This window comes from Rhinopithecus bieti, unplaced genomic scaffold (assembly GCF_001698545.2).
Source record: "Rhinopithecus bieti isolate Rb0 unplaced genomic scaffold, ASM169854v2 scaffold_8675, whole genome shotgun sequence".
NCBI lineage: Eukaryota > Metazoa > Chordata > Mammalia > Primates > Cercopithecidae > Rhinopithecus > Rhinopithecus bieti.
In genome coordinates this window covers 3203985-3209742 of record NW_016806447.1, presented here as the reverse complement: position 1 = coordinate 3209742, position 5758 = coordinate 3203985, and positions in this window count along the sequence as shown.

The window sequence follows — 5758 nt, the reverse complement described above, 5'->3', positions numbered from 1 at the left end:
CCATTCCTAAATATTGAACAGGAGTGGTCTGTTGAATTTCATCCTGAGCATGTGTAATCCAGCCTCTGTAACATGATGGCTCAAAAACAGAAGTCAATTTTTTATCAGTGGGGGCAGCAATTACTATATCATTAATAGAATGAACGTAGGCCTGGGGAAATTGAGCTTGAACTGGTGAAAGCACCTGTTCAGCATAAAGTTGGCAGATGGTAGGACTATTCAGCATTCCCTGAGGAAGTACTTTCCATTGACAATGAGCTGCAGGCTCTTGATTATTGATAGATGGTACAGCAAGAGCAAATTTTTCACAATCTGATTTATGTAAAGCAATATGAAAGAAACAGCCTTTAAGATCAATAACTATGAGGGGGCCAGGTCTATGGTATTAAAGCAGGCGCAGGCATGCCAGGTTGGATGGCTCCCATAGGTTTAATTACAGCATTAATGGCCCTTAAATCAGTTATCATCCTCCACATGCCTGATTTCTCTGCCTCACCCATGGTAGATTGATGGTTTCTAACTTCTTTGAGGTTGGCTACCTGGCTTAGATCTGTCTAGCTTTGAGTGTAGTGGTCACACATTGGCTACTGGCAGGTTCAGGCAGAGTTCTAGTGTTCCAAGAACCTCATGTGAGGCCACCACTAAGAACCCATGGGCCTGTGGAGCACCTACCACATTGGTGTTTGTGCATGTCCTGGCCTCTGAGGCTGGTGTCTTCAGTACCTCACCAGAGTCTAGGTAAAGCAGCATCATGTTGTCTAGTTGCAAGGCCAGGGTAAGGTATAGTAGCAAAAATCTTCATATTGTGTCTTATATTCTGGGGCTATGGAACTGTGAAAATAGGGATTGGGTATGAAGCTACTTAAGCAGCCCTGGTGAGGGATGGAAAAGTAGCAGGAAGGAACTTCCTCTTATTTCCTGCTGTAGGCCTTCTAGTACACTTAGAGATTTGATACTTTCTAGAAAGACATTTTAAAGCTGATCTGAGAAGGTGGAAGAGGGAAGCGTGTTGGACCTATTTCTCAGCACCCATGAGTCCATTAACCTTGGTCAGTAGGTAGTTGTGGTAATTGTGGTTTCTTTGCTTTGAAGAAAGGTTAACTAAGCCCTGAGTGTAGGGCAGGATAGGCCCTAGGAAAAGGGTTATGTTCTACTCCTTGAAGCTTTGGCCTTTCATACTAGGTTTCAAGCCTCTATGCTATTCATTGTTGGGTATGAATACTGAGCGTTTGCCAACTACCCCTTATTGCCTGACTTCAAAGAGGCTGTCAAAGCTGAATGTAAGTTCCATCTAACCTCAATAGGTGAGAGGGCAGGAACTAATGTGACAAACGTCTGTACTGAAGGGCTTTTGGAAAGACTGCCCTGATCCAGCTAGAGGCATTGCACTGTTATTATAATGGTACCTGAAACATCTATGTGACATATGCAGGTCAGAAGCTATTCTGAGCCTGAGGTACATACATCTTGGCAGTCAATGTTAAGATGAGAGAATGGGAACATGGAAAGAACCTGGGTCCCTGATGACACCAGTGAGCTTCAGGACTCAGTAACAACTTACCGCCAGAGCTGTTGTACGTGAAAAACAACTTAAAATGTATTCAAGCCAAACTAGTACTCCATGTAGAGACAACTGAGTTACTTACATGAAAAACCTCTGGGTAAAATAGGCTCTTTGAAATCTTCCCCAACTTTACCAAAATATTTCTATAAATCACATAAAGGGAAAAAGAGGAACAGGGTCAAGTTCCCTGCCTCAATGCTGCAACTGCACTGTTCTCCTGGCTAAGAATGCTCACTTAGATGCAAGAAATGAATGGCTCAGCATAACATGAACAAATCTTAAGGTGGACAAATGTAAATCCCTTTGTCTTTCTTAAAATGGTCTCAACATCTGAGTCCAGCTCAACTTAGTTGAATCCCTGTGTTAAGATCCTTTCAGGTAAATTTAGTCAATTCAGGTTCCATTCCCATTTAGCTTGGGTTCTCTAGAAAGGCAAGAAATTGGGCACAAGTAACTTAATGGAGGTGATTCCTGGAAGCAAGGTGAGGGGAAGTAGCAGGGAAGGCAGGTAAACCATGAAATGTCAGTGAGCAGGTGAGCCTGGTGGGTAACTGGGGCCAATTCTGCTGAGGACCCTCTGGGACAATCCTGAGGAATGGTCTATGTGGACTGCTGGGATGAGCTGCTCACTCTTGCCCCTCACTAGCTGAGGACTCTTCCTGAAGATGAACTCTCAGGACTCCTGGCCTATTCTGATGTAGGCAAGCATATTCCTGTGGCAGGAGAATATGGGTACAGACAGAGCCTTAGAACACACCACGTGGACATGTCTGCAGGGGACCTCTGGGTGGCCTCAGCAAATAAGTAAGAGGAGCTGAGTCTACCTGACTCACCTGGATCCACATGTGCCCCTACACTAAGTTCACTATGTCTTAGTTTGACAAGTCACCATTTTGAAGAATCACCCATTACAAAGAGTCTTAGAATATCATGAGTGTGACAAGCTACTCTTCCCACAGCTTCAACTAGTTCCTAGATAGCAATGAATATGCATCTTCTAACCACCATTCTAGATAATTGTTGTGCCAATACCTGTGATCTAGATGGCTTACCCAGTAGGGCAAGCCAGGGATTCATGAGGGGTCTCTAGCACCTGTGTGCCTTGCCCTTGTCAGGCCATGGTTGTTGTAGTAACTGTACTGTTGAACCACCACTGGTAGCAGCAATATGTAAGACTATATATATTCCTCTTTCTGTAGCAGAAACCTATTTCCTCATGAGGACTTGGGATCATTTGCCACTGCCTGTAGAGTAATGCCTGTCCTTGCCTACATGTCCACTAGTATGAAATGCCCAAGTGTCCACTGGTAACTACAGGTGTTCAGGAAATCCATTCAGTGTCTCCTAGAGGAAGTATTCCTCTCTTGGGGTAAGGTGAGGCTGGGAGGGGGAGACTGTTCTCACTACTGGGGTTGAAGCTATAGAACAAGGCACTCCATGTCCAGGTGGGTCTCCAGTTGCAATGGTGAGAGGAGCCACATCACGCTGCTCTTTGGTACTGATTGCATTTTCTCTGGGGAAAAAAATGTTCTTTCCAACTTACAGTATAACTGACAAACATACCTTTTTTGGGATGTGTGAAAGGGTTGATATGAAACCAGCTGTTGAATTAAATCCCCAAAGAGTTTGAGGCACAGAGAACTAGGACCCTGGATAATAGGGTGAGCTGAAAATGGGAAAAGGGTCATGAAGGTGGCAGGGCACAGGTGCCTCCAGATGGGCCCAATACTGATCTTAAAGCCATCTGGGACAGGCCTGAGGCTCAGTCTGCATGGGCTGTCTGGTCAGCTGCTAACTCATCTTGAGGCCTTTGACTCATCCTCTTCAGGAAATGGTTCTCCAGTTGTTCACATGGATGAGCTTTTACATGGTTTGCTGAACCCAGAAAGCACCGAGTGTTGACTTTTTGCTCATGGCATGTGGAGTGTGACCCTGTTTATTCTGGGAGAGCATGCAGCTGAAGGGATGACCTAGAAACTCCAGGATATCTTTGGTGCCTTCAGAGCATTCTGCCAGACCTCAAAGTGGTCCAAGCATTCTAGGGCCGCAGCATATGAAAAAATGCCGTGACAGAGTATAAAGATAGAATGTGCTCAGATGGAAACTGATGAGGTGGCTGACAGCATCTGCCTGTAAGAAATAATCCTGGGCACATGAGAGCTCTTTCAGGCACAGCTGCTGCTCATGAATGACTTCCTGGGATCAGTGGCTGTCCAGAAGTTGAGTAGGTCTTGGGGTAGATTCTTTGGAAGTAGACTTAATGAGAATTGGAGAGATGACATAGAGCCAAGTAAAACTTAGTGTTAGAGAAGTGAGATGGAGGAGGGAGGTGAGCAAGGATGTAACAGGAGTCCCTTGGATGGTGAGTACAGCTTGATATGGCAGGCCTATGGAGACTATATGGGTCATATCGCAGTTGCCTCAGTGAGTGAGGGAGCAGAAGTACTTATCCACTGTTACTCCGTCTGATACTGGGTAAAGCCAGCCATTATGGGGACAAACTGCCAGGTCCTTTGGGTTCCCTTAGGGCAGCCCCAAACACAGATGCATGCAGGCTGTTGGCACTCATGTAGGTAGGCAGTGGTAAGCCAAACATGAAAGGGGCCTAAGGAGATATTGGCAGAGCACTGACAGCTTCTTCTGTGGAAGGTCCTGGGAGCCCAGAGCTCAATGAAGAAAATCCTGTCTCTTCATTTCAAATGCTGAGACATCAAGACGCAGATCCAGAAACCGGAAGGGTCATGAATTTAAGGTGAAACCAAGTGATACGGTGGTTTGTTTGAACTCCCCCAGACAGACCCTGAGAGATTCATGTGGAACTAAGGAATTACTCCTAGAAGAAACAAGTGAAGGAGTGGGAGGCAGCACAGGGATTAGGAGGAGGCCGGGCAATGTTGTGACAACCATCAAAATCCTGCAATCTGTAGGCTCCTCGGATCCCTCAGGGGAGTGCAAGATTGTGCTTGATAACTTGGTTATAGAATAAGCTTTCACAATACTGTATCTGAGAGTCATTCATGGTGGCTCTGACTTGGTGTAGGGGGACCTTGTAAACTCTTGGGCACTTGTAACTGTTCATGTATGCACGGAAAATGGGTCCAATACTCCAAGGGAAGTGCTCCCAAGACTGCAGGTGCTTGCCTTTGAAGACACATGGAAGGTAGGGCTGAGAAGATAGACATACTTAATAGGAATCTGAGGCTATAGGCGTGGAATGAATGTGATTCACTCATAGTTCCGTTTTAACTACAAAATTAGTGACACAGAGCTGTCCTTACCACTACCCCTTCCAGGAATCCTTTGCCATGTGCCTGTCCTTGGAATATGACACCTCTTGGTTTGCAGGTTTGAGCTGGGGCTTCATCCCAAGAAGACCATTTTTTCAGAGTAGCCTTGTCACATCATTTGATCTAAGGCCCAACTGAAGGTCTTAGATACTTATGTGGGAATTGTTAGGAGGCTGGAAGAAACCTCAGAAATGGCCTGTATTTATTTTTTACCTCTTCAAGTCATAAAACACACAGCATTGACAATATACAGCCTTTGGCTGCAGTGGTCCTGTGTTGCTTTGTGTCACTTTACATTCCTGTGCATGTGTGCAAGATGTTTGAGGAACAGTCAGCGAATCTTTTCTAGAAAGGGAAAAGTTCTTGAGAATGGGTTTGTCCTAAAGATGCTTCTGCCCTTGGCCTCTATTTCATGTCACAACAGCAGATAGACTAGCATGTTTAACTGGACAAATGAATTTCATGTTTCTGTAACTGTCAAAATGGAGGGGTCTTCCAGGAAGCAGATCCTCAGGTGGAGGTAAACCTCAGGAAGCTCACCAGGGAGTGGTCTTGGGCTCCACACCTGTGAAAGGAAGCAGGACCAGGGAGAGGAAGGAGCTGAGCTGTGATGCAGCCTCCACGGAAGCCCTGGCCAATCCTGTGAGGAGTTATGAAGCCTAGATTTTAGAGCTAAGTTGGGATGAGAGGTCTTGGGTTTGATTCCCAGATTGACAAGCACTGGAAGGACAGCTACCTGGGAAGTGATGTGGCCTTAGGTGAGATTCTCTTCAGCTGAGCTAAAGCTTAGGAGAGGCTGACAGCTAAGAGACTCCTGGGGCATCCAGTGGCTGCAGAACCAATCCATCCTTCTTGAAAGGGGAAATAGCAGCTTCATCCTTTTACCTACCATGTCAAATAATCACAG